The 14809-nt window shown below is 48.9% G+C and overlaps 1 long non-coding RNA gene across 2 annotated transcripts; it reads left to right on the top strand.

The window, feature by feature from the left end:
- Positions 1–842: 842 nt before the first annotated feature.
- LOC131516340 (uncharacterized) lies at positions 843–14163 on the top strand. 2 transcript variants are annotated; one of them, XR_009263998.1, is made up of 4 exons: positions 843–908; positions 1476–1624; positions 11257–11803; positions 14047–14163. It is a non-coding gene; the product is annotated as an uncharacterized LOC131516340 (long non-coding RNA). The 2 variants fall into 2 exon arrangements; XR_009263997.1 differs by lacking the exon at positions 11257–11803.
- Positions 14164–14809: the final 646 nt, after the last annotated feature.

Below are 14809 nucleotides of genomic sequence, written 5' to 3'. Positions count from 1 at the left end.
ATCACACTCTCCAGTTCCATCCACGTTGCTACAAAGGGCCATATTTCGTTCTTTCTCATTGCCACGTAGTACTCCATTGTGTATATAAACCACAACTTCTTTTTTTTTTTTAATTTTTTTTCAACGTTTTTTATTTATTTTTGGGACAGAGAGAGACAGAGCATGAACGAGGGAGGGGCAGAGAGAGAGGGAGACACGGAATCGGAAACAGGCTCCAGGCTCCGAGCCATCAGCCCAGAGCCTGACGCGGGGCTCGAACTCACGGACCGCGAGATCGTGACCTGGCTGAAGTCGGACGCTTAACCGACTGCGCCACCCAGGCGCCCCTAAACCACAACTTCTTTATCCATTCATCCGTTGATGGACATGTAGGCTCTTTCCATAATTTGGCTATTGTTGAGAGTGCTGCTATAAACATTGGGGTACAAGTGCCCCTATGCATCAGCACTCCTGTATCCCTTGGGTAAATTCCTAGCAGTGCTATTGCTGTGGACCCCAACTTCTAAGACAGAGAAGAACCGAGCTGCTCAGGCTGAGTTGGAGATGGGGGGCAGGGCGGGGAGAGTGGCCGCTGGCCTTTAGGAAGGATGCCTCCTTTTGAGTGAAACCCTGATTATAGAACAGCTGCCTCTTTTTAGAGGTGAGGAAACTGAGGAAACCAATAAAGACCCCCCCCTCCCCCGCTCAAAGTCACATGTGTCCACAGAATCCTAAATCCTCGGAGGCTCCGAGTTCCGGGGTGGGAACGCCCACTTCCGCGCCGCCCCTGTGAGCCCCGGCGTCACCTGAGGCCCCTAACAGCGCCCGGGTTACCAGGCAACCGGCCTTGTTGCCCAGCGCTGCCCGTTAGCGCCTCCCAGCTGCCCTCCCAGCCAGAAGTGGTCCAGCCAAGGCTGCCCGGCTGGCAGGTAGGGACAAAGGGATTAGGCCCCATTTGACAGACAGTGTTCCTCCCATTTGCATGTCATTAAGCTGCAGGCTAGTTAGCAGAGGGGGACACATAGCTTCAGATTCCCTGCCAAGCCGGGGCACAGAGGCGCTGGGCTTCATTTGCATTTTGGACACCTGCCCTGAGCCGCGGGAGGGGATTTGGGGGGGGGGAAGAGTTTTCTTGAAGAGCTGACTGGGGGGAGGGGGGGGGCTGGGGTGGCCTGGGAGGCTGTGCTCATCTCGTGCTCACCCCAACCTTTCTCTGTCTCCCTCCCAAACTGACACAATCTGGAACAGACCTTTCTGGGGTGGGGGGGGGGGGGGGGAGGAGGGTCGTTATTGTCCCTGGGCTTCAAACGTGCCACCAGAAAGCATCTCGGGGGAAGACAGGTACCTTCTAACAACCAGGCTGCACCCCCACCCCCAGCCAGCATCCCCATGCCACACACACACACACACACACACACACACACACCCCAGCCCAGCCAGGGGAAAAGGAAGGAAGAAAGGAACACAGGCTGCATTTTCTCTGCACTCCCCTTCAGAGGCCTCCTGGGGCGCTCCTGATTGACAGGATGCTAAATGCAAGAGGTTTCCTGCGATAGAGAAAGAGATTTTCTTGAAGCATTCAACTCCTGACCTTTAAGAGCTTGGGGAGCAAAATGATTTTCAGTCACTTGGGCCTGAGTGAAAGGTATGTGAATTGATCAACCGCAGGGCTCGGGCCTCCCGAGGTCTCAATGTTATGTCATTAAAATCTTACAATCGAGTTATCCTAATGCATCCGAGCAGCCACCTTCTCGGAGGCGATTAGTAAATAGACTCAAAGTTACATGGTACCGAACGCTTTCTCCCAGGGCCGCTCCAGCTCCAGGAAGGTCAGCAGTGAGTTAGGGGCTTAGAGCCGAAATCTGACCTGGGCTGTTTGGGGCTTTCTTTTTGACACTCCACTAGACTGTGGTAGCGATTGTTGGCTTCCTCTCGCATTTTTTCTTCTGGCTTTCTTTCCCTTGTGGAGCTGCCCACCGCTGTGGCCACAAAGCTGGCTACGGATGTAGACCTGACTACTCACCCGATGCCTCCTTCCCCGGCAGCTGTGGTTGGTCTGGGGTACACCTGACCTGGCTGGACCAATCAGAATCTTCCTTGGGATCACTCTCTCTTTCCTGCCGAGGCTGAGCGGGGAGAGTGTGAAGGTGGGTTGGTGGCAGCCATTTTGCCTGCCGTGTGTGCTCTGTCTGCGGCAGGTGGTCAAGTGCAAGGAGCAGAGGTGACAGGATAGAGTGAGAGAGGGCGGGTTCCTAGATCCTCTGAGCTACCCTCATAGCTTTCTTAGCTCCATGAACCTCGAAACTCCTCCTTGGCTTAAGTTGGCCAAAGTTCATTTCTATGGCTGGAGACCAAAAGCCTGCTGGGCAGAGGGAGCTGGTGGTCCCAAAGTACAGTTGTCTGGGGCTTGGGGAAAATGAAATTGATAGGGAATGGTATCAGGTGTGACGGTGCAAGTCGCAGGTGCCACAGCAGCGCCTCAGGGATGGCCCACTAAGAAGGGAAGCTGCAGGAGGAGAGGGACTTTTGTCTCTTTTCCAGCTTCCAGAACGATGCCTGGCAATAGCTCCCCTCCTCCCTCCTCTCCTTGGCTGCAGGATCTTGACTGAAGGATCACATGGCACCTCTGCTTTCTCTTGATCCGTCCCCTGTCTTTTTGACTCTCTGCTCTTTCCTAACTTCGGTTTGTACCTGGCCACCATGACCCAGCTCTCCTCCACAGCCTCTGCTGGTAATCGCTTCATTCTTGGCATCAGATCCAAGTGCGTTTCCAAGGTCAGAGAAACAGCATCGGACTGGCTTGGCTCATCTTTTTGTACCAGGTTAACTCACAGGTCAGCAGGGTGTCCATGCCTGAGCTCATCAGCTGAGGGGGTGGGGCAGGGAATCACGTGGTATAAAACATGGCCACCAGGGCAGTAGAGATTACAGGTCAACCAGTTCTCCCTGGGAAGAGTCACAGCGTCTCTAGCACAGAATCTTCTGTTCAGACTAGACTGAAGGAAGCCAAGGACTGTCTACACTTCCCCTTCCTGGTTCCAGAAACTTCACCTGAGGCACAGAATTTTTGGTCGGCGGTGGGAACCCTTCCCCCATTCCAAGGCGTTTGCTCCCAGGTGCCTCTCTGGTGTGTTTCTTGCTTGAATTGCAAATGGAATCAGTGCATAAACCCTACATCACTCAGAGCCCCATGTTGGCAGTATCTTATTTTTCAATTTCTTTTTTTTTTTTAATTGAATGAACATATTCTTTGCAAGCCGTTCTACCTTGGTGAAGGCTGTTCCCCTGTGATTCATCAGAGTAATAACTAGAAACACCGTTATTTGGCTCTATTCTCCTGCTGAGAACATCACATAACTGAGAAATGTTCATGCATTTCACAGAGTTGCAGGGAGAGGAAAAGGGAGGCAGCGGGAGGAGGAGGAGAGGGAGGAAGGAAGGAAGGAACAAATGATAATGTACACGCACGGATAGGCATCCAGAGCCGTGGCGAGACATGGAGAGGAAAATGCAGACCCACACGTGGTTGCTGATCACACACACACACACACACACGCACACACACACTTGAAGGCACAGAATGAACCATACATATTTCTCTACTCAGGTTATCTCACACTTCAAAACAATTTTTTTTTTTAATAAACTCAAAGAATTTCAAAGTGAGAAGAGATGTTGGAGAGCTGGTCCAATCCCCTCATGTAACATGCAAGAGAAATTAAGCTCAGAAAGACAGCGGATAGCCCCACGTGTCCCATTTGCAGACACCCACGTTCCTGGATTTCCATCTAGAAACGTATAAATCAACTAGTCTGAGATACGGGGCGCATCTTTATTTATGTTTATTGGGCTCTCGTTCCGGAGTTAATGATTTTGAGACATCCTCATCACTTCGATCGAAGGTGTGCCTAAAATATTCTTGCTCTTGGTGTTTGTTTTGTTTTTGTTAATGACCTCGGTTAGGTTGGCTGAGCACCTGGCCGTATTTTCAAAAGGCTCTTCTCTGAACAGGGAGGCCCCACAATAAATGTCATATAAACTCTAGCATGTTCTCGGGGGCTGTGTGAAGGAAGGCTTTTAGGGTCAGACAAGTCAAACGTTCAACTCAGTCTTCTGGGAACACTCCCATTTCTTCTCCAGTTGTATTGGACGCTTCCTTAGTCCAGCTCTCCTCACCTCCTGCCCGAATGATTGCCTGGTCCACTGACTCATTCCAACGTCTCCTAAAACATGGCTCTCACTTTGCCCTTCTTCGAGTGACCAGCACCCCAAGCTGCACGTGTCCACTTTTGCATCGATCAGTCATCTTCTGGCTGCAAGGGAAAACACCCAACTCAAGCAAGGTGGCAAGCTTGCGGAAGGACTGGGATATTTATGGGTTCACCTAACTGGATGTTCAAGGGGGAAAGACTGGATTCTGAGGTCTTATTGGTGCCATCAAGAACATCTCTTTTCCTCTCTTTCCTTCATTGTAACTTTTCCTCTTGTTTTCAACTTTTCAGTGTCTTCATGATGGATGTGCGTCATATAAACAATCTAGAGCTGAAAAATTGCAATCCAATCTGATAATTTCTATTTTAACCAGAAATCTAAATCCACTGAAATATGTTGTGATTAGTACTCTGTATGGATTTACATGCACTGTTTTATTTTTTGCAATCTTTTTTACTCTGCTTTTTCTATATTTCTTTTTCTTCCATCTATTTGTTGGAGTGATCTTTTTCCTTATTTCTCTTCTTTTCCTTTACTGGTTTGGAGCCTGTACATGTTTTTAGTGGCTGTCTTTAATTTTTTAAACACCTTAGGATACTTTAACCACTATTGGCCCCTTACCGTCTTTTTTCTAAAGGTATTTGGAGATTTTTTTTAGGCCCCTTCCTATCTTACATGCTATTCTTACCCAGTACTTTAGTTTCACATTGTTTTATATTTAATAAAATTATTTAATGTCATCACTGTAGTTCTATACAGGAAATATTTGATTGGATTCTTCCACATGTGTATCATTTTATTTGTTTAACAATTCTCTTTGCACCTCAGTTCTTGCGTCTAGGTAAAATTTCCTTCTTTCTAGGATCATCCTGCCATAAGTCCTTCACAGAAGACCTGTTAATAGAAAACCCAGGGGCACCTGGGTGGCTCGATCAGTTAAGCGTCCGACTTCAGCTCCGGTCATGATCTCACGGTCTGTGAGTTCGAGCCCCGCATCAGGCTCTGTGCTGACAGCTCAGAGCCTGGAGCCTGCTGCGGATTCTGTGTCTCCCTCTCTCTCTGAACCTCCCCTGCTCGAACTCTCTTTCTCTCTCTCTCTCTCTCTCTCTCTCAAAACTAAATAAATAAACATTAAAAAAAAGAAAACTCTGTGTTTCTTTGAAGTGGCTTTCCTTTTTTCTGCCTCTTAATTAGAATTCTAATCTGGCAGGGTTTTTCCTCTCAACTCTTTGAAGATGTTATTCCATTTCCTTCTTGTTTCTATAGATGCTATTAATGTTGATATTGCTCTAGAGTTGCTAATTCCTTTATAATAATCTCTATCTTTTCTCTGTTCTCTCTCTGAAGACCTCTGTGTCTTTGGGGCTCTGAGGTTTTAGTACAATGTGTGGTATTCAAAGGGTGGATTTGTTTTTATTCATCCTGATTGAGACTATCTGTGATTCCCGAGTCTGAGGATTAATGCTTATCAGGAATTCTGAAATATTGTTAGACATTATGTTGTCTAATGTTGGCTTTCTCTCATTCTCTCTACTCTCCTTCTGTAACCCCAATTAGATGTACATGGTGTCTTCTCATCTTGCCGTCCATATCTCCTAACTACTTGTCCGTATTTCTATCTCTAACTCTCTGCATGCTGGGTATTTTCCTCACACATATTTTCAAGTTCACTAATCCTCTCTCCAATTGTATCTAATCCACTCTTTAACTCATCCCCTTTTTTATATCAATGAGTATGGTGTTTTCACTTCTAAAGATTCTATTGGGTTCTTTTGCAGCATGAAAATTATTTTCCCATATTGCCATGATCTTGTTATAGGGTCAAGTCCTCCTTTTACATATGTATTCATTTCAAGCATGCTCATTTTGAGGGACTCAAAATGTTCTGCTACCTAGAGTTTTTGGGGTGGAAGATATTAGGGTCTAATATTGTTCTTTGTTGGGTTTCCTGATTCTCATTCAAGGTGGATATAGATTCCTTGTGTGTTTTGTTAAGTAGGGTTAGGAGACTACTGTCAATGAAGCTTTATCTGTGGAGAATAATTTGGGTTGATGGCATGTTGCCAGGGTCTGAGTTTGCTTCTGTTCAATACCCCACGGGCATTCCTTTTCCATTTTAGCACCATTTTTATGTTCGCTGTAGATTTGGGTATTCCCAGACAATGCAGGTTGTACCACGACATAGCTTAACCCCTCGCACGATACACGCTTGAATTATAAATAATCGGGGAGGGGGGGACGCTCCCCACTTCAGAGCTCAGGTCAAGACACAAAACAGCTTTCCTCTTTTTCCCTTGTGTAAAATGCTATGTTCAGGCTGTATCCAAGTTCAGTGGTTATCTTCGGTGTGGTTCCAGATCCCAAAACAGATATTCCCGCGCACCTCCTTTAGGGAGGGAGTGGTCTCCAGAGAAACCTGTTAGAAAGTGAGGGATGAAGGAGAAGAAGCTGAACCAAGACATGGTTTCAGCTAACGCCTAATCTACGGGGAGCACTGGCATGGAAATGGTACCACAGGGCTGTTTGCCAATGAGGCAAGACCTTTGACGTATCCCTGTGTCAGTCAGTGGCTGGCCATGGCTGACTCTGAAGGTAGGTGGGGAGAGACCGTGACCTCCCGGTATCCCCCCCCCCCCCCCGAAGAGGAGATTCCCAGCTGCTGAGGGACATGTTCCGGAGAAGAGTGCAGCTGGGAGCTATTAGGATCCCAAACTCACAACAGCTGGGAGTTGGAAGAACTGGCCAGGCAAAGAGGATCTGGGCAGGGCACCAAGGGCATCTAAGACAGTGGGAAAGAGTGTTATAATTGATTAACAACAACAACAAGTTATGCAAGCTGTTCTTTGTTGAGCACTTATGTGCCAGACATCATCCTTAGTGCTTTACATGTGTTCTCATTTAATCCTGATAATAACCACAGAGCTAAGTGCTGTTATTTCCCAAGATTCTGGCTAAGGAAACTGAGTGAACCACAGAGAGTCTAATTAGTCAAGGTCACACAGGAGACAGGGTTCACGTTGCACCCTAGAACGAGGACGCATCACCAGTCAGTGACGCCCGGTGTGAGCATGAGGCACAGGAGTAGCCACGCTGGTGGCAGAAATATACCATTTTGAAGACATGGGACTGCCTTGGGCAGGAGTCATCTCCTCCCAGGTGCCTCTGACCTTCACCTGGGTGCTCTATAGCTCACCAGCTCGCACTGTCCAGGACACAGCAGGAAGACGGTGTCTCCTCCCAGAAACTTCCACTTCTAAAGGAAACTGACCACCCAGACACCATTTGGCCTCTTGAGCTGCCAGCCAGGGTGGTAAGAAATTGAGTAATCACGACATATGAAGAATGGGTGAACGGACTGGAGACATTGAACCCAGAAGGGCGTTCTGAGGGGAGTCTCAGGGTCTCAGAGAAGAAGAGGACGGCTGAACTCGTGCATTACGATAGACGAAGGGAGAGACCCAGAAAGGCGTAATGACTTGCTCCAGGTCTAGTGTCTGGTGGTTTTAACCCACGGCCTCTGATTGAGTGGTGCGCTGGTAACTGTTTAACGATCAGCTCTCCGAGAATCCAGATTTGTAGCAATTGCCAGTTTATGTTGTGTAAACACTCCCACTGTGGCCAATTTCAAGCTCCCAACGTGCCATCACGAAATGCAGAGCTGGGGGAGATGTGCACCGTCGGCCGTTGTGAGTTGGTAGAAGCTGGCGTCTGCACACCAGTGATTCCCAGCACAGAGCTTGTTCTGCAAGACCAGTAATTCCCCAACACTAATCCCACAAGGCAGCCCAGCCATTCAAGGAGCATTCTAAGGTCACCCACGTTTGAAATCAGAGCATTCTAAATCCCCTTCTCAGAGCACGGTTTGGTGCGTTAGCTTCGGAAAGGCCCCAAAAGTCCGGCAGTAAAGAAATCTGTGCAACTTCAATTAGCTCAGCATTCTCCAAACCCGTTTGACCGTCCAACCATTTCGTCACATGCCTCTTAGTAGCGTCCCTTGCAACTAGTGTTCAACAGGGCACACTTTGGAAATCACCAACCAACACAACGTCTTCACATAAACCAAGGAGACTCCGCTTGCTGTTCTCTTTGGTTCCAGAGGTGGGAAATGGGACCAATGGATTAAAATCAGGGGAATCAAAATCCAAACTGGTATGAGGAAGTCCTTCCTAATAATAAAGACCACCCACAATAGCATGAAGCTAGGTCTTGAAGGGAAAAGGGAAAAGGTCTATTAACATAGAGGATGATGAAGGATCGTATATCAAGGGATGCTGGGAATGGACTTCTTGTACCAGGAGGAAGGCTCAAAAAGATTCCTTTGAAGGACTACGTCTGTGAAGTCCCAGGATTCCGTTAATTTGAAGCGCATAGATGGTGTCTGGGGTCCCAGAGCAGCGCTCTGTCGGAGAGGGGGCTGCCTATGTATAGAAATAGAGATTCCAACTCTATTGATGGGTGTGATATAATTTTAGAAGGACTAGGATACCGTCACTTTCCAAAATCTATGTCTTCAATGTCTAGTTTCTGCATGACTTCACCATTAGAGCTTTATTTCTTTAGCTTAATACTTTATTCCATGTTTAAATGTACATTCTTCTGGGAAAGGGGTGGTTTGACCTAAGCTACTATTGGCCAGTTATATCATAATCTGCAGTGTGGTTAGGATCTCGGTTCCTCCCAGAGAGCAGGTTTTGTTTGGAAAGAAGGACCAGGAGAGGGGCAGAGGGGACGGGGGTGTCTGGGGTGGGGGCTGCAGAGACTGCTGGCCAGGGGCGCCTGCCGTGGGAGCACCAAAGACAGTCTTGGCTGCCTTCATGAATGTGTTTGGGACCAGGCCTGTCCTGAAGACATCTCAAAACTATTTTAGGAGGCAGCAAATTTAGCTGGTGGCTGGTTTGCAAATCATCCAGCTATGGTAGTATTTCTGATGAGACAATCTGTCTCAGAATGAGACATTTAAAGCTTTTACAACGAAAAGGGATTTGCCTCTCTGCACACTACCATCCAAAAAGCACAACCATTGCCGCTTCTCTCGCTGGCCAAATCCAGCAGCGGGTAGAACGTTCGTGGCCACGCTAGCATCATTTGCCCAGAGCTTTCCAGGTAGGAAACGTGTTCCGTGTTTACTACCCGGCCGAATTCTCAGAACAGCCCCCCAGAACGAGCGGTCTGGTCTTTATTTGATAAACGGGGAAACCAAGGCACTCACCTGGGGTTACCCAAGGAGCAGATGGCCTGGAAGTCATTTTTAAAAATTTTGGGGGCGCCTGGGTGGCGCAGTCGGTTAAGCGTCCGACTTCAGCCAGGTCACGATCTCGCGGTCCGTGAGTTCGAGCCCCGCGTCAGGCTCTGGGCTGATGGCTCGGAGCCTGGAGCCTGTTTCCGATTCTGTGTCTCCCTCTCTCTCTGCCCCTCCCCCGTTCATGCTCAGTCTCTCTCTGTCCCAAAAATAAATAAAAAACGTTGAAAAAAAAATTAAAAAAAAAAAAAAAAGAAAAGAAAAAATAAAACAAAAATTTTGATTTGCATTTTAAACAAGCTAATACACGTATTACCTTGAAACTGTTCGGTAGTTCCACAGGGCTTTTAGTGGAAAGTATCCCTCTCAGCTCTGATTTCCCGAAACCTAGAGGCAATCACTTTTTAGCTATGTCTCCTTGTATTTATCTTCATATTTCTTTTTTATAAGCTTATTTATTTTGAGAGAGAGAGAGAGAGAGAGAGAGAGCGCGCATGCAGGGGAGGGGAAGAGAGAGAAAGGGAGAGAGAGAATCCCAAGTGGGCTCCGTGCTGCCAGCACAGAGCCCAAATTGGGGCTTGAACTCATGAACCTTGAGATCATGACCTGAGCCGAAACCAAGAATTGAATGCTCAGCTGACTGAGCCACCCAGGCGCCCCCGTCTTCTTCTTTCTTTTTTCTTTCTTTAAATTGTTTAATGTTTATTTATTTTTTGAGAGGGAGAGAGACAGAGTGTGAGTGGCGGAGGGGCAGAGAGAGAAGGAGACACAGAATACAAAGCAGGCTCCCGGCTCCAAGCTGTCAGCACAGAGCCCGATGTGGGGCTTGAACCCATGAAGCGCGAGATCATGACCTGAGCCGAAGTTGGGTGCTTAACCCACTGAGCCGCCCAGGCACCCCATATCTTCATATTTCTAAGTAAAATGTTTATACTTTACTTCTTGGTTCAAAAGAAATTTAGAGATGATCTAAAATTTTCCCTCCCTGCAAGCTGGAGATTTAATTTTTTCACATTCCCATTTTCATTCACACCCCCCCACACACACACTTGTCCGACCCACCCTGAGACATACACTCACATACACTCGCAGTCACACACACTCACATGCACACTTATGTTTACGTCACAGCTTTTATTTCTGCAGTGGGAGTTTGAATTTCCAGACTCTCTCTGACTGCTCTTTTTGTGTAGCATCCTGTTTTTGTTGCTTAGACACTGTGTCTTCCTCTGGGATTTTACTTTTCTGTTGGAAGTTTTCATTCGCTCCCTACACTCTTTCTCCTGAGTCCCCCTTTCCAACGCTTCCATATTGACATCTGCCTTTCAAGTTAGACATTGTCTTTGAGTATCTGGTAATTCCTGTCTTCACATCCATGTGTACTTATAAGAAGCTAAAAGGCGTTCAGACACACTCAGTGCCTGGGTGGGTGGCTTCACTATAAGATGATGAGATAGACAGTAGCCAATTCCTTATGGTACTCCCTCCGCCAGCATCTGTAAGAATTTCCTCTTGGGCCTGTTGGTTTCTCCAGAAAGAAAGTCATCCACCGGGGAAGGAATAGGGAGGTGACTCTAAGCCTCGCCTCCAGCATTCTGGGAGCCAAGTGGCAGACTGGCCCTTGCCTCACCCTTGGTGGCACCTACGTCCCCCAAGGCCAAGGCTCTCGTGTTTAGCCTTTCTGAGAGCAAAGCTCCTTTCTACTGGCTGGGAAGACACAGTGGCTTGGTGGTACTAAGAGGGGAGGAAATCCGGGGTCACACTTAGTGGGTTACAGACCCTACCAGAATAGTTCCTGGGAGATAGACTCCAAGTTTTGCCTGCAGGTTGTCACGGTGCCGGGAGAGAGGGAAGCAGGATTGAGCAGAGGGAGGAGAGGAGCCGCAGTCACCACAAAGGACTCAGCCAGTCCCAGAGAGCCCTGGAGCTGGCATGATCTCCCTGAATTGCCTTGCCCTGAGGCAAGAGGGATGGGCCTTTACTGTCTTTCATTGCCTGGCCAGGGGAAGCGGGCTACCCCTGGGAGGGGTGGCGACCTTGGGCAAGAGGATTCCCTTTAATTAAGAGCACGTCCTGGAGAGAGACCTGAGCTGAGAGTCATCAATACTCCCAGCAAGCTGGGGAAGTGAGTACCTGAAGCCTGAGGGGCCTCTGGGCAGCACACCGTGACCACGACCATGGCCGTGACCGCTATGGCGCACCCTACGCTGCTCAAATGACCTGCCATCACAGGGTTCCATTCCCCGGGGAACGTGTTACTGGTTTGCATTTGCTGCCTTGGCCCTGGGTGGGGGAGGCCGTTTGAAGACTTCCACTTGGCCTTCGCTACAGTAACTCTCAACTCCACATGTCAAGGACTAGGTCTGCCAACTGGTAAGTATGTCCACTACAAAGTCTGCACTTGCAGTCTGGGAAATGAACAACGGGTAGGTCTGTAGACTTAGTGGACCTGTCACGAGGTACCTGGGTCAAGACTCCATTTATTACCCGTCCCCCGCTGTGTTCCCCCCACTCCAACAGAGGTGTCACGATAGGCCTGGTGAGCAGCAATGGTGGTGAAAGCGGATCCTGAGAGAGTTTTGCATTGGCCTGCAGGGGAGAGGCCTCTGCATCACCTTCAAGCGCGAAAGGATTGCTCTCTTTTAACAGAAAAAAAAAAAAAAAAAAAAAAAAAGGCACAACTTCTGTGGACCCACAAGGTTCAGGAGGATCTGGAGATTGAAGGCTTTGGAGTGCATCAACCTGAATGGCCCCATCCAGTTCTCAGGGTCCCGCTCTTCCCCAGTCGCGGCCCTGACCTTGGCATGACCGACTTTCTGAGTTCAAGAATTCAACCTCCTCTAGAATTCTGCTACTCTTGTAATTAAGTCATGGATCTGGTCCTCGGCTTCTCTTGCCCTCTAGTTGCAAGAGTTGAAGTCTTTTTATGTGCTGCCGATTGGGCTCGCTGACTTTCAGACTTAGCCTTTAATTGGTGATTGATCACCCTCGGCGTTTTCTTTCTTTCTCCAATGCGTCAATTGCCCTTAGCGGTAGCCGTTTAACTTGACAGTCTCTTTAATTACTACTTCCCCAGAACCTCTCGAATGTCTCGAATATGGCCCCCACCAGAGTACTACCTTCCCCCGGTATCCCATTCTGGTGTGCCATGAGCGAACGTTTTAACAATAACCCCAAGACAGCATGCCAGGGAGTTATCCACGCCAGCTGAGGAGCCCTCCCCACCAGCCAGAGGCCAGCAGTAGGAAATCTAGCCCCACAATCCCATTTTAGAGTCGGCTCCCTTGAACCACTCCTGGGACGCACCCTCTCAGGTTGGGCCCTCTGGGCCACAGACTGAGACAGAGATCTGTATTCAGGAGATGTGTTTGGGAGTGGCCTTGGGACGCACCCCCGGGAGGAATGATGGAAATACTACCATGCATTCCCGAGCAATTCCACTGAGTTCAGCACCACCTCGCCCTTCGGCTTCTAGGGGTCCTCCCGGCTTCCAGCTCCTGAGTCTTTCTGGGGTTCTAGTTTTTAGAATCGGTTTTCGTTAATTTTTTTTTTTTTTTTGAGGGAGAGCCCAACTGGGGGAGGGGCAGAGGGCGAGGGGGAGACAGAATCCCACGCAGACTCCACGCTGTCAGCGCAGAGCCCAATTCGGGGGCTCGAACCCACGAACGGCGAGATCGTGACCTGAGCCGAAGTCAAGAGTCAGACACTTAGCTGACTGAGCCATCCGGGGTCCCCTTTCTGGGGTTTTACAGCGGGGAAGAGTTTGGCCCTTTTTGCCTCCCTGGCCCACCGCCACTCCCCTGCCTTTACAGGGACCCTGGCTGTCTCCCATCTGATGAGTTATCTGTTACAAGTTCTACTTCCCAGCTTCAACAATTTTATTGGGATCCCTTGCGTGATGTCATTTCCTCTTACTCACGCCCAGTGTGGATTTATGCCCCTATTTTTATTCCTTCATTGTTATTTTAGTAGGGTTTGGGGAGGGAGTGAAAGTAAACACATGTTCACTCTGCCACATTTATTGGGCATCTGTCATTGAGGTTGTATTAAACAGCAAACAATCTGAGCCACCCCCCTTCTTCTCAGCACCCTTCTAGTAGCTTCCATCCCCTAGTCTGTGAATCCTGACCTTTCCTCATCTAGGGCAGAGTGTTCTCCTGCAGTCAGAACTTCCCTGTCACCTCCACCTGAAGAGGAGAACGTTGTCCCCAGCCCCACACGATCTGACCCAATAAGAGTTGACTGTATGACGCTGTCCCATGTTGTACGGAAATGACCCTTTGGGGACTTCACATTCCTCCAGGGCGCCGTTCCTCCTCCACCAACACCTCATAGCATCTGAAAAGCTCCCTCCTTTCCCTAGTGTCTCTCACCTGGGGCTCCCACATTCCGGCCCCGACCACGATCCAGCCTGGTCAGCTCCAAAATCATTGTTTCTCAAAAGGATCATGGAACATCTTGGGGTGTGTGCCATTGTTTCCGGGAGCTGGGTGCGGGTGGGGGGGGGACACAAAGCCACAGGGTGAATATGGGGCATTATCTTGGGGCGTCAACATCTGCCCTGTTGAAATAAATAGAATTATGTATGTTACATTTTTCTTTCCCCACCCACTCAGGTCCCTGCCCTCGTGGAACTTCCATTCTGGTGGATATAAGCAGTGAGTACTTGGAAGACAGAAACACCCATCTGGCTGCATAAACGCTCCCTGAATGAGTAAAATGAAAAACTAATTTAAAAAAAAAAGAAAGAAAGAAAGAAAAGAAAAGAAAGGCCTCCTTATTAACAGTCATATCTTTTCTTGCAAAGGGTAAGAAAAGCTGAGGTTGAAAATTCTGAAAGCCCATTAAGAGGCTGAAACCAAGAAACATAACCCCGTGGTTGGGAGATTGAAAACGGGCTTAAGAAACATAACATCAGGACTCTCCGGGGAAGTGGTTAAGTCAGAGCCAAAGGCATTAACACTGAGTTAAGAGGAGCTCCAGCTAATGAGAAGGGAACGGAGCGTGGGGGAGCCCGGGAGGGAGGTGACTGGGGATCAAGTGCAGGACGGGGGAGAAAGGGAGGCAGGAGGCCAGCGCACGCACACGGAGTCATTGACATGCCAGGCACGGGCTCCCCACTGGCGGGAGGAAGCGGCTGCCAGGGAGCAGGAGTGCAGAAGTGAAATGGGGACCCGCGAACGGCCCCCCGGGTCACACTCCGGACTTCTGACTCCTGCCAGGGACTGAACGAGCATGTGGCCAGGGCCTGGGCCGGCCAGATGTGAGGGTGTTACAGGGCTATGCGGCAGGCCCGGGACAGTTTCCTTCACCCTCTCCCTTCCTGGCCCTTGCCCCCTCCCTCTCTCCACCTGGCTCTCTCTGAGCCCCCATCTTGGT

Source organism: Neofelis nebulosa, chromosome 7 (genome assembly GCF_028018385.1).
Source record: "Neofelis nebulosa isolate mNeoNeb1 chromosome 7, mNeoNeb1.pri, whole genome shotgun sequence".
NCBI classification, from domain to species: Eukaryota; Metazoa; Chordata; class Mammalia; order Carnivora; family Felidae; genus Neofelis; species Neofelis nebulosa.
This window is presented reverse-complemented; position numbering and strand designations above follow the sequence as displayed.